At 40.6% G+C, this 14,688-nt stretch overlaps 1 protein-coding gene across 15 annotated transcripts in view; it reads right to left on the bottom strand.

Moving 5' to 3' along the window:
* Window positions 1-14,688, bottom strand: part of LOC119967604 (myelin transcription factor 1-like protein) — a 569,116-nt gene that overhangs the window by 553,623 nt on the left and 805 nt on the right. For 10 of the 15 annotated variants that reach the window (XM_038800349.1, XM_038800344.1, XM_038800352.1 and 7 more), the window contains exon 2: window positions 14,439-14,679. The exons of 2 other annotated variants lie outside the window; for them this stretch is intronic. The gene's annotated coding sequence lies outside the window, so the exon portion shown is untranslated. Of the gene's footprint in view, window positions 1-11,347; window positions 11,442-11,634; window positions 11,813-11,974; window positions 12,203-14,438; window positions 14,680-14,688 lie in introns of those variants that run through there. 3 more of the 15 variants (XM_038800346.1, XM_038800348.1, XM_038800347.1) reach the window with 3 other exon arrangements.

Raw genomic sequence — 14,688 nt, 5'->3', positions numbered from 1 at the left:
ACCCACCTCCAAACTGAAATCTAGGTCATTATTTCTGAGCTACAGATGACAAATGATGCACAGTAGATTCCAAAATATGGTCAATGCTTCAGATTTTCAGCTGGTTTGATGAAAGGATGAAAGTAGGAATTCTTTCATTCGTATCTTTTTGCATAAATAAGAGAGAGGTAAATTATTACTAATTTGAAATATAAGTACTCTAATTACTGAACTACCCTCGCCACAAATTGACAGTTTTGTTTTTAGAAACAGTTATATTTGCCATGTTCTTTCCTTTGTTTCTCATCAAGAAACCTTTCATTCTCTCTCCTGCCATTCAACACATGAACAGCGCAGACAGGCAATCTATTCCCAGCAAATTCTAAAGTAGGCACCAGAAGATGTGTGATAGTGACCCCTTAAGTGAGCTGCAAACTGATTCTTTCTCATTGAATGGGAATGACAAATTTTGTGAAACAACAACATAATTCCTCCCCAAACCAAACAGTCTCGCCACACTTACTGCCAAGGGTCAGTTTTAAATAATAGTTATTTGGGTGAATTAATGGACATCTGACTGCAAATATGAAAGTGTAGCCCAGTATAAAGCAATGCTTAAATAAAGAAAGGTAGAGGACAGATTGAAGAAGTTGAGCAACAATAACTCTTGCTGTAATAAACAATAGTGAGGAAATTCTTCACACTGGCAAAATGCTACTTGACTGGAAAAATCACCCAGGAACTCTGTTTACCTATAAACAGGGTTGCACTGTACTTCTGGAAGAATAACATTGGCGGAATGGGTGAAGTTCTGAGAAATCCCCAGTCAGTGTCTCTTGTGCAGTGCAAGAATTCCTGATAGATGTTTTGGCTGAGAAAATTGGTCTTTAAAGGAGGATAATCCTGACTATTCCAAAAATTAAGCCTGCCTGAAAACTCCCTGAGCACCATGACAGTGCTCTTCAAATACATTAAAGACTGTCGATAATAGCCACCTTTGGAATTGACAACGTGTTGACTTTACAGGCAGTCCGCCTCTTAACGGCGACTTTGAATCTGAATCATTGCAATGAGTACCAGCAGGAATGTCATCACACAGTCACTTTCGATAGGTAGTTTTTATCTTTTTATGATACTGTAATACATCGTTAAAGATCAACAATGGGTTATTTTGCTTCCCTTGCGCCTGCAGGTGTTACCATTTTGGAGTACAGTTCTATGGGTGCTGACCACTGTCTGGTGCCTTACCCAAATGGTCAGTATGAGCATTGACAGCAAAAGAAAATCAGAGGGCTTTTCAACTACTAGGCAGATCACACCACAATCCAATCTCCTCACAGATTATCGGATAACAATCAGCAGTCCCAATCTTGGTCAATTTTTCCTCCTTAAGCAAAGGATCAATTGCATAGCCCCAACTGTCACCTTGTCTGAGAACAGTAACTCTGCACAGGGCAAGGATTAAATTTAGGACTTCCTCAGTCTATATAGTTGCCTACTCACTAAGTAATCTTAATAAGCTGCTGGGGGAACGAAAGTACATGATTTTTTTCAAAAGTAGTTAATAAGTTTCCATTATGTACACTGCCTATTGATGAAGTGAAATTGTATAATCTTCGTAGGTCCTTGCACATAACATTGGGCAGTGTCAAAACGAAGTCCCAACTATGATTGTCAAGAATTTATGGCTACCAAAAGTCTTGAGAAGGTGACTTTGCAGAGTTCAATTATCTGCAATATGCCCAAATGGCTGCACGTCGCCTGTCTTGTTTCAGGTGAGGGCTAAGGAATTCCTACATTTTGACACCCTGGAAGGTATAAGTTAAACAATGGAATGGATCTTGATTTCAGCAATGTGAAGGAGAATGAAGAATTATATCTGGCATATCATAGCACAGAAAGATTACACTGAGATTCTGCCATGCTACCATAGTCACACTTTGATTAACCCAAAGTAAAACAGCAATAAATCAGGCTTGAGTTGGTAAATGATCAACAAATCAAGTGAGGAAATTAATCTGCAAAGTCATAGATTATCATAGAATTTACAGTGCAGAAGGAGACCATTCGGCCCATCAAGTCTGCACCGACTGTTGGAAAGAGCACCCCACCCAAGGTCAACACCTCCACCCTATCCCCATAACCCAGTAACCCCACCCAACACTAAGGGAAATTTTGGACACTAAGGGCAATTTATCATGGCCAATCCACCTAACCTGCACATCTTTGGACTGTGGGAGGAAACCGGAGCACCCGGAGTAAACCAATGTACACACGGGGAGGATGTGCAGACTCCGCACAGACAGTGACCCAAGCCGGAATCGAACCTGGGACCCTGGAGCTGTGAAGCAATTGTGCTATCCACAATGCTACCGTGCTGCCCACCGTCTGCAGCTCAATAGAAAATAAATCTAATAGTACATTGTGCATGTTCACTGAGATACTCTGGCCTCCCCGTGGTGTCTTTCTGGGAAGTGGGATGTGGCCTGCTGTTGGCCGGGATCATCTGGTCCCACCATAGAACCATAGAACCATAGACAATGCGATTTCCCATCGCATGTTACCAGGAAAACCACAGTGAGGGTGCATCCTAGCTGGCTGCATCGCAGCTTGATATGGCAGCTGCTCGGCTGAAGATGGTAAGAAACTACAGAGTTGTGAACACAGCCCAGTCCATCACGTGAACCTGTCTCCCATCCACTGACTCTGTCTACACCTCCAGCCGTCTTAGGAAAGTGGGCAAAATACTCAAAGACCACTCCCACTCGTCTTACTCACTCTTCCAACTTCTTCCATCAGGCAGGAGATACAAAAGTCTGCGAACACACACTAACAGATTCAAAAACAGCTTCTACCCACTGTTACCAGACTCTTGAATGACCCTACTATGGACTGAACTGATCTCTCCACCCATCCTCTCTCCTGAGTAGCACTGCACTCCATATGCTTTACCTGATGTCTATGTATTTAGATTGTGTATCTATCATATGCCTTATATTTTTCATGTATGGAATGATCTGTCTGGACTGTATGCAGAACAATACTATTCACTGCACCTTGGTACAAGTGACAATTAAACCCAAATCAAATCCAATCCAATCCACCGTTGGCGGGACCGTAAAATCCCACCGGTTGAACAGCTGGAAGATCTCGCCCACTGTTACAATCCCGTTGATGTTAAAACTAGGTAGGAAGATCCCAGAATGGAATCCTGGATCAAAGGACTGTAACTTTTCTTTTTTTTCAATAAAACATGGAGAAATAGAATCACAGGATCACTGATTAGTTTTAACAACAAGGAAAAAATACTTATTAAACATGAAAAGCTGGATTATTATACAATATTTCTTTACTAGAGCCTTAGCTTAACAGATATACAGAGATTTTAAGATTCATCTTAAGCTATGCTCACATTAACACAAAGTCTCTTTTAAGCACACAAATTACCTGTGGTCAAATACACACACTCTGCTCTGAATCCAAGTTAATATCTGTAATTTTCTCCACAAAAGCCCCACCCGCCTCCCAGATGATTGTCGCATGAGAGTTTTGAAACTTCTCTCCCAAAACCACTCTTCAAAATATTCTCTCACAATAATGCTTTCCCTTAGTGGTTTGCATTCCGAAACCCAGTCCAGGTTTGACAAATGACTCTTTTAAACAGAAGTTCTGCTCCACATTTAATAGTAACTCCAGTTCAGGATTTTCACTGACCTCTCCAGGATTTCTTTGTCTTGACTGCTGTAAACAGTTCGCAATTACATTAACTCTCAATTCATAGACTTTATTAAAATTGAATCAAACATTCCATTTACCTCTGAAGTCTGCTGTGCCACTTTACATCTAGTTACTGCAATTATTTATTTAACTTATAAACTTGGGCGCAATCTAACAGCAAAGTTTCTAAGTGTCATTGTGGCGGGTTTTGTTGGAAGTTTCACCCCGGCTCTGTCAGCAGGTTCCCTGCAATACTGCATCTTTGACTTTGTCTATGTATGCTTCTGGAACCCACCTCTTCATTAACCTGAGGAAGGAGCAGTGCTCCAACAGCTAGTGATTCAAAACAAACCTGTGGACTTTAGGTGTTTTCTTACTGTGCTCACCCCAGTCCAACGCAGGCATTGCAACATCATAATTCTTTTCATCACTGAGGAGCTGAATTTGTTGTCTTGATCGGCTCCTCAGAGATTGGGCCACCATTTTGAAAGGGTGCCCAATCTCTAAGTGGGCTTGCGGATCGCACACACACCCCCATGTCACCCTCCACATAAATGGGCATTACCCCACTCCCCCAAGTGATGACACCCCGCTATGGGGTCTCTGAGGGCCCCCCTTTTCAGGCTTTCCCTCGTCCCTTTTTGGGCCCTTCACCTTCCAGGACGCCCACCCTTCACTTCCCAGGACGCCCACCCTTCACCTCCTCCAACCTTCCCGAGGCCTATTCATACACGCCTGCATCTCCCCCACCTTCATACTCCTCCTCCATCCCCCTTTCATGAGCATGGACCCCCTCAGGCCCTGGCCCTTGGCAATGCCACCCTGACAGCACCACCCAGGCAGTGCTCCTGTCAGCTTTGCTGTGCCACCTGGGCACCTTAGCAGTGGCAGAGGGCAGTGCCACGGTGCCATCCTGGCAGTGCCAAGGTGCTGTCATTCAAGCGGGAGAGCCAGGAGGCTAGTCTGCCCAGCCCCTGAGCACCCAGGGCCCTTTAAGGGCCCGGGAGACACCTAGTTCCATTAGAACTGGTCCATGTTTGTGTGGGCCAGTACTAAACGGCAACCGACTGGGGAATCCCTGGGGAGGCCAGTAGATGCTGGGAGCCTGATAGATTCCGAGTCAGCATGCCTAAGCGGTTTTTAAACTTACTTAGTCATGCGAGGCCTGGTCCTGCTCACAATGGGTGGGATCCTGTTTGCGACACCTGACGAGACCAAGGAAAAACTGGCGAGGCATATTGGCTGTCGGGAAGCCTGCGGAAGGCCTCCCCTGCCATCTACTGGCTGTGCTGCGCTCCCGTTCGGGTGCAATACGGATGGTAGATTGCGCATTTGTTTACCCTTCCTTGAATTGTTCTGATCAATACCTTGGTCTCTATTCTCTTAACTTTCGTCATCTTAAGAACTTATTTCTGTCCTAATTCCCTGATTATCTGGATTGTAGCTTGTTCCTTATCTTTGTAACTCCCTTGTCCTATCCAGCATGTCCTGGCAGAGCTGAGGGATGCTCACTCCCAAATGACCTGTCTCCAACTGCCAGCAAATTCAGCAAAACGCAAACTTATAGCTTTTTTGTCCGTATAAGGGCCTCCAATTGCTCAGCAACACCTGCTAGTTCTGTTTGTTCTTCGAACTGTAACCCTTGCTAAGCACAATAGAATCACAGTTGGAATTGAAATCAACCCTCAAACATACAAACACCTTTGTTCAGCATGAATCTAACTATTGGCTTTACCTTTCCAGGCACAGAAACATTAAACACACCTAAAACTATACCTAATTTCTAATCTTTACCAATTCAGACATAAATCTCTTTGTTCTCCGAACAATATCCGTTATTAGAAAACAGCACCTCCTCCAACTCAGTGTGACCTATCCCCAGGAATATCTGCTGGTGATTGATATTGACAAAACAGGGATGAGAAAAGTTGCAATGGACAGAAGCGAGAGAAAGATTGTTTAAAAGGCACCAGAATTCTCCAGCCATTCACTGGCAGTGAGATTATCTGGTCGCTATGGTACAGTGTTTCCCAGTGGCATGGGGTGGTTTCAATAGGAATTCCCATTAACAGCGGCAGTAGCAGAGAACCTTGCTGCCAGCGGATGGCACGCCACCTCCCACTGCTGAGAAATATGCAGCTGGAAGGCCGGAGAATCCCACCCAAGACTTTTCATACATTCTATACCAGATCCTTTTCTCAGTTATCCCTCATCTTCATCAATGATTTTTCAACAAAGATGCTTCTTATTCCTTTGCTTTCTCTAACTCTTCCTTACAATGTTATGCAGCAAAGTAATGTGGTATAACCACTCTGCCTTGGCCATTTTTCAGGGAACCCACAGAGTGATTAAGGTACTGGAGCCGTAGGTTCAAGATGCCAATAACCTTTCTGGTGGTCCCATAGCTATTTATTGTTCGTACGCTACTCAGGTGTGTTTGGCGTTGCAGAGAGGTGTGATCAGGTGGGTGGGTGTCCCTTGTCCCCATCCTCTGACCTATCCAGGGGAATATTATAGTAAGGTGATGGATAATTGTCTTCGAATGAAAGTTTGATTGAAGCTGTCTGTAAATCCAGTACAGACTTGGGTAATCTGTTGGTGATCACACACCAGTTGGGTATTGATGGATTAATAACCCTCCCTGTCAAGAAGAGTCACTCCCGTCCTGATAGTGTGCAGTCAATAATGTTCTGTATACAAGGCTAGCAGGCCTCAGCTACAATCCAACCACTCATTCATTCTGGCTGTCAATGTTCATCAACAATGTACTCATTGGCTCTGGTTAAGAGGGCATTAGTGACCTGCTGTGCATTGCAGATCTGAGGGATAATGTTGATGTCCCCTCTATATGTCTAAAAAGAGCCGAAGCGGAAAGTTTAGGGCAGCGGCAACCCTCACAACTACCCACAAAGGATAGTCCTCTTATACAGCAGGCAATAAGGCAAGTGGCAGGATGCTGCATAGATCTACAACTGCCTGACTAATAATGCACAGCCATCCGAGACACTGTTCCCCTAAATGCCCATGAACCTTATGGACTGGGTAAGACATGCACTACCAGCCTCTTTCACCTGCCATGTGCTACCGGGCTCTGATTCTACTCTTCCTGGTTGCTGCTGCTGGTCTATCCAGAATAATGAAATGAAAATGGGAGCCATGATAAGCTGAATCTGCTGAGTTTGGGGGAGCAAGACAAACATATGAAAAAGAAGTGATCTCCCAGTCCAGAAATGCACTTGGAATAGACAACAGCTTCGCCTTATATAGCACGATATATATCACGTTTAACACAATGAAACATCCCAAAGCGCTTCACAGAAACATTGTAACACAAAGTACAACACCACGATACATAAGGAGAAACTCAGAAAAGCTTGTTTTAAGAGGTGTCTAAAGGAGGAAAACAAGGTAGAGCAGCAGAGGTGAGTAAAGAGGGAATTCCAGAGTTGGGACCCGAGCAAATGAAAGCATAGCCACTGTGATGATAATAATATTTGCTTATTGTCACAAGTAGGCTTCAATGAAGTAACTGTGAAAAGCCCTTAGTTGGCACATTCTGGCGCCTGTACAGGAATTGAATCCCCGCTGCTGCCTTGTTCTGCATTACAAGCCAGCTGTTTAGCCCACTGTGCTAAACCAGCCTGTATGATGGAGCAATTACAATTTGGAATCCATAAATGGAGAGAATTAGTGGTGCGAAGACATCACAAGGATTTGTTGGGACGGAGGGGTTTGCTGCGGTAGGGAGGGCAAGGCAATGGAGGAATATGAAAACAAGGATAAGAATTTTTAAATGAAGACTTTGCTTGACCGGGAGCCAATCAGGTCAGTGAGCACAGGGTGACAGGAAAACAGGGTTTACTGCAAGTTAAGATACAGGCAGCAGAGTTTTGGATGACATTGAGTTTACAGAGGGAAAGATGTAGGAAACTAGCTTGGAGTGCCTTAGAATAGTTGAGTATAAAGGAAATAAAGGCATGAAGGAGGGTTTCAGCAGCAGATGAACTGAGACAGGGGCGATGTTGCAGAGGTGGAAATAGGCATCCTAAGTGATGATGTGGCTATGAGGTCAGAAGCTCACATCAGTATCAGCAATAACACCAAGGCTGCAAACAGATTGACTTCATCTCAAACCATTACCAGGGAGAGGGATGGGATCTCACAGAGTTTGGAGTAGAGACTGAAAACCATAGCTTCAGTCTTAACAATATTTAATTGGATACATTAATCACAAAAACATAGAAAATCCAACTGGTCTATATTAATGGGGGTGGGTGCCCTTTTAAATTCTCCCACAGGTCATGTCAGTCAGTCTGAGGTCAAACTCATAAGGTATTACTGAGTGGATTAACCGTTGGGCATCCAACCAATTAAAATTGCATATGGATCAAAATTCTGCCATGGAACTGCTATTTAAATACTTTCTCAGGCACCCGCAGGTTCCAAACTGAATCAGTCGCTCAATTAAGATCAGAATCGGGGACTTTAGAATAAGAATGGGGAAGTAGATTTCCCCAATTTTAACAGCCCACATGCCAGGCAGAGTGGGTTAAATTTAAGGTCCCAATGTTTCAAGACATCACTTCAGGTCCCCATACCTCCTTCTGCTCACTGAAATAAATGCAGCCTTTTCTCAGCTACCGAGAATCATTGAGATGGGCACAGTTTTTAAAACTGCGTTATGAATTTAAAAAATAAATCCTAAGTTTAGAAATCACTAATTTGGGGATTCCTACATTTGTTGTCTTTTTTTCCCCGCAGGCATCCTCCATGTTACATTGGCACAAGAATGAAAAAAATCAAAGTGGAAAAAATTTGGGTCTGAACATCTCCTGCTAACCCTTATCATTTGTGGAAGTCATTCATATTTTGAAAACAGCAATAGGAATGTTGATCATTTGCAATCAAACACTCTAAGACTGATAACAACCCTATAGAGAAAACTTTCACGGTGGAATACAGGGCCAAGAAAAGTATGGATTAACTTGTGAAAATTGCTGAAGTTGAAATTGGAAGAGTCTGTTTCAACTGAATTAGAAAAATGTAAAGTGAGGAACTAAAGCAAATAAAATTGTCATCTGTCTACAACTTATTACAATAACATAATTTTATGTTCTTCAGCACTCAAAAGAACAAAAAGTTGGAATCTTGTACTCCATGTATATAAATGCATTAATATAATCAACACCAGATCCATAGGCCAAAATGCAACATAATATATGCACCAGGAGTACATTATGTAATGCCCCAAGACTTGGCTATAAAACGATTTTAGTTATTCAGAAATATTTCAATTGAAAAGAGATGGAAATATTCAGGTGATGCCAAAGTAACATTCTGTACCACATCATGTCATGGGACAACTAACAAGAATTTTGCCTCCATCCAGGAAATAGCAGTTTGCTTGATTGGCACCCCATCTACAAACATTCACTCCCTCCACCACTGATGCACAGTGGCGACAGTGTGTACCATCTACAATATGCACTGCAGAAACTCACCAAGGCTCCTTAGACAGCGCCTTCCAAACACACAATCATTACTATCTAGGACAAGGGCAGCAGGCACATGGGAACACCACCATCTAGAAGTTCTACTCCAAGCCACTCACCCATCCTGACTTGGAAATATATTGGTGTTCCCTCACTGTCACTGGGTCACAATCCTGGAACTCCAGCACTGTGGATGTACCTACAGCACATGGACTGAAGTGGTTTAAAAAGGCAGCTCACCACCACCTTCTCAAGAGTAATTAGGGATAGGCAATAAATGCTGGCCTAGCCAGTGACACACACATTCCTCCAATGATGTTTTAAAACAACTAAAATGAAACCAAACTACACATAAAGAGAAAAGTCAGCATTCACTAATAGCCTAGAAATGTGCATGAAAAGTTTCAATCACCAGAGAATCTACAATAATACATTTATTTCAAAGTACAACATCTCCTCTGCAAAGAAAAACAAAAAGATTTAAAGGAGTAACTTGACCAGCTTCTTTCTAAGCCCAGAAGTGGATACCTGTACCTAGACAGGTAGACAATAATACTGTTAATATTATTATTTTTTAAATGCCTCGGTACATTGACAAGGTTACTGAAAATAAATGACAGTCATAGGCACAAGTGAGTAGGCTATTTAAAAAACTTTTTAAAAACTGTATCATTCCAACACAATGGAACATATTCACTGCACTGAACTTGCTCAGATGGGAATAAAATTGAGGATAGATTTTGAATGAATTATATTGTGCTGTTTCATCTTTTTTTCCTATAGTTTATATAAAGGCCAGAACCACTAACAAAAGAAGTTGCGGTCCCCATCGAAATGTGCAAAGGCCATTTGATTCATTTCACTGTGCAGAAAATCCAACACATTGTTGAGCTATGTAAAAATTCAATTCAGTTTTTATACACTGTATTTGCAAGTTCAAGTACAACACAAAAACTGCACATTATCGCTTTCCATCAGACACTGGTTACATATGTACTGTTCATTTCTTATTTGCAATCCTCAGATTTTCCTTGTTACATATTTCTTCAATTTTGTTTTCAAAACTGTTGCTAGGTAACATTATATGTAAGCAATGGTCATGATAAGAAGATGCTTTAACTAAGCATGCATTTGTTGCTTCTTTTTCTTTTGCTTTGTCTGGTTCATGTTCCTGATCTATTTATAGTCAATGAGGAAGCTGTACTAAATACTAGGATGTGTAATTTCATGAATATTTAATTTGACATATGGTGGAATTCTTCTACATGCAATAAGTTAAGAAACTGGCGGGCGGTATTTCTACATAGCTCGACGTGAATACAACAAGGACAGCTATTTGATTACTCTGTAAGGAAAGTAAAACTGTGATTCAGTAACCATATCTATTCGTCGGGACATTGGAAATATTTTAGTAATATGTGGACTCCAAAGTATATTTTATTTTAAAGTATCAATGAGATACTGAAGTATGCTTTCCAAGTTTTATAGGCAGTGCTCCAGTTGCAGTACTTTAAAATTAATTCTATGGTGCCAAAGGCAGACAGTTTGAAATTGATGCAGCTGGTTTGATAAAATTAATGCACGCTGGTTATGCTAGTGGATCTTTACAGTTTTGCTACTCAGCATTCCAACCACAACCAAAAGTTTGTAGTGAGGTTCACAACCTGCTGCCTCGCAACCCTATTTCTCCATTTTACTATCTGGGTTGATAGCCTTATTCTCCATTGTACTTGTTTTCTTTATTTTTGACGAGACCAAAAGAAAATTTTGCTCCTGACAGTAAAATGTACTGGGCGAATTATACAACTAGTTATAGTTAAAGTAGCACCCCTGATTATTCAAAAAATCAGTTCATGATAAATAATCTAATGCATTTATAAACACTGGTTTCTTTCCTCTCTATCCACCATGAAACCAGAAATGGTCCGACCCCTAGCATGTTATCTATGTCCATAAGTGTAACTCACAAGATCTAAAAATTCTCCAACTGTCTGGCTGTATTAGGAAAATTACAATGCAAGAAACTGTCATTAGCATTTTAAAACTGTCAACTTTCATTCATTTTACAAGTAACAAAAGCGTTCAAATCCACATTCAATATGCATTTTACTACTATTGAACTATGCTGTCAAAAAAGATAATAAATAAATAATAATTACCTTACTGGAATGTTTAGTGGCACATCAGACATAAAGGAGTCGGAGAGATCAGGGACTTCCTATCTACTGCAGTCAGAGTCTGCACTCTGAACTAGGCCTGAGACTACCAAGAAAACATCCCAAAAGCAAAAGGAAAATCCACCTGCCTTACATATTGCAGTGCATCCTACAATAAATTGTTCAATCCACTCCATAACAATAAATTTCAACAATGACCTTGATATCCACCACTCCCCACACCCCCCTCAACCCAATAGTTTTTCCATTTTTCTAATTGCACATTTCACCTGTGTTTCCTGCTTTTCTTTTTTTTTCAAACCTCCCGACGATTACCACTGATCATCACGGTTCTGCCACATGGACAAAGTGATAATAGTCCTGGTGTAAATATCAACAGGCCAAGGCAGAAACTCGAAATTCATAGTGAAAAACAACAATAAAAGGAAGGAAAAGAGTAAGTGCACATACTCCGCGACGGCTGCTGAATCAAACACAATCTCAGCTTAAGGGCATCAGACAGACAAGAGACTGCAGAAAGCTAGCTATGTAGCATGCATCGAATATGAGCTCCCTTAAGAGACAATCCTTCTGCAGCAGTTTAAAATCACTAGTATATTGCTGACTTACCTCTTCCTCAGCTACAGTCTTACATCAGGGAAAGTTGTATTCCATCCAGATCAAAATGTGTGGCCAAAATTACATGGATATCAGAACAATGGAAGCAAGCGTGACAAATGTTTCCTGACACTGGCATCAATTCTATGGTCGATCCTACTAGACCATGGTTTGGGACTGTATACCTTGTGCTACTGATACACTACCCACGGGTCCTTGAATCTCTAGAGCTGTGTGTGCCTAGTATTGTGTGCAGTACTGTATATAATGTAATATAGGGAAAAGCTGGATGCGTGACCAAAAAAAAACTATCCTCCTAATTTAAAACTAAAAGTTCAACATTTTTCAAACATCTGGTCATAAAATTTCATGCACATTTCCGGCGTATAAATCAAATCTAAAAAAAAAATAAAATGCAGCAACTGCAAAAAGAAAATTAGTGTTTGGAGCTTTTGAGACACCACAGATTACAGTGATAATCTCTGGTGATCTGCATCAGATCATTACTTTTTAAATTGGATGATGTCTATTAATTATTTGATTAAACCTTAGAACACTAATTTACTTTGCACCTTACACAAAATATATTTGCCACTTCCTATTGTCAACCAAATGATGCTCCTAAACTTCACGGTATCCTTATCTGCAAAAATTCTAATGATACCACCATAACACTACAAAGCAGAGAATAAACAGTATGGTGGACATTGGGTGTTTAACATTAAAATAGTTACACAACTTATCTGTTCAAAATTACTGAAATATAATTATGACATTATGTTTCACTGAGTACTAACCTCCACTAATTTATGCATACATCTTTGTGCTCATATCTCTGTTAACAATATAATTTATCCAATACAATACTTTGATTTGAAAAGTTTAAGAGTGAAAAAGTTGCACAAATAATTTAATCAGGTGTACAATTGAGAGTTCAAAAATAAAACAGTATTCTGAAATAATGCTGGACTTGTCAAAATATATTCTGCAGCTATAACAACAAGGCACATGCTGAATGTTTTATTAAGCCCCCAACACAATGAAACATCCTTAGCTAACAAATCAGCATGACGCATAACTAAGGTAACGCAAAAGAGTCATTCTCAGTCTGCCTGTTAGCCAGTAGGGGGTCAGTCAGGGCTCAGAACACCAGCCATGGACAGCTCCCGGTGCTGACAGGACATTCAGACACAATTTCCAATTGAAGCCACCCTTTAAAATAGCCTGCAGATGGACTGATGCACAAACTACATAACAATGTTCACAGAATAATTGCAGTGAAGCATAAATCCCCAAATAATCACATTAATTAAATTAATCTAGGAATTAGAAGCAGTCAAAAGTTACCTTGCAGGGAAAAAAATAGTACCGATAGGCTTAAAAGGGTGAACTATAGCAGTATACTTTATATTTTATCCTGAAGCTGTCACTACTGATTTCCAAGCTTACAAGCAATTGAATTAATATTCTGCTTCTGCAGTGCACATCAGCTTGAACGTGCTGAGCAGTTCCAGAGTAGAGCAATACAAGCTTTGTAAAGTAATAATGTAATAAAAGAAAAAGTGCAAGTTATAATTGTCTCCATTAATGTGATGAGATTTAAAAGTGAAAAATACTAAGTCCAAATAATTCTGTTTTGTGTAGCTTTGGAGAACCACCAAGGTATTTTAATTATGTTTCCCTTAAATATATATTAGCCTTGACTCAGAATTATTTAGAACTTTGCAGCATTCAAACTAATTCAGTGAAGATTCAAACACAATAAGTTGAGGGCAGCATTTTGAGAGTTCTATCATCCAAGTCAAGTTCGATACCTTCTATTTACTGCTTAAATTTATTGACTTTAATTCTAAATATTGGCTCTTTCACTCGCTTGCAAATTGAGAGATGCCCAAGATATATTTAAATGTTTGTTCTACAAAGTACTGGGCTTTCTTTGCCTATAATCAGTTTAGTCAGCTATTTGAAAATATGGCACTAAAATATTTGTATGCACATGTAAACATCAAACTTCCAAGCACTTTTAAGCTGTGTCCTGACTTCATACCAGCTACATCAGTTCAACAAATAACAGATCAGTGACCAACTTTTACCACAAGATTGGAAGGCAGATGACTGACTATAGTATCAGAAAGGACAGGGTATACTGCTATCATTGAAACAAACAAACACAACTGAAGACTGGAGCACCAGATTCAATAAACAAACTCAAAGGACATTATGCAGCATATTCACAGAGTGCACATTTTCTAATTACATTCTTTTTCTTTAACCACTACCCGGATACAAATCAGAAATGGATCACAGCCGGCATTGCCTGTGTTATTCCTACTTTCTCACGCAGTTACTAAACCACAGCACAGATCACAACTGAAAAAAGAAAGGAATCTTGTCAAATCCATATCAGAAATATGTGAATATGAGCAAACTCTTCAGAAAAATTGGGAACAAAAAAAAAGAACTAAACTACACCCACCACAATAAGCAAAATACTGTGACTTGAACCAGATTGCAGGGAACAGCACTCTTCGCTGTGCAGAAGCTTAGGTAAAAATGTCGCCTTGGCAAGGATGACAAATGCAGCACGATAGGCTACCAGGCCTAAGGGATCTGTTATACTTCCACATACATCCACTAATGCACACACTCCCACTCATCCTCTCGATAGGCTTTTTTCACATCTTTTTACCAGCTTCAAATCCCCGGCATATGACCTTCTGTTAAAT

The sequence above is a fragment of the Scyliorhinus canicula genome, chromosome 6, assembly GCF_902713615.1.
Source record: "Scyliorhinus canicula chromosome 6, sScyCan1.1, whole genome shotgun sequence".
Classification (NCBI taxonomy): domain Eukaryota; kingdom Metazoa; phylum Chordata; class Chondrichthyes; order Carcharhiniformes; family Scyliorhinidae; genus Scyliorhinus; species Scyliorhinus canicula.
Note: the sequence above shows the minus strand (reverse complement) of the source record. Positions and strands in the feature narration are given on the sequence as shown.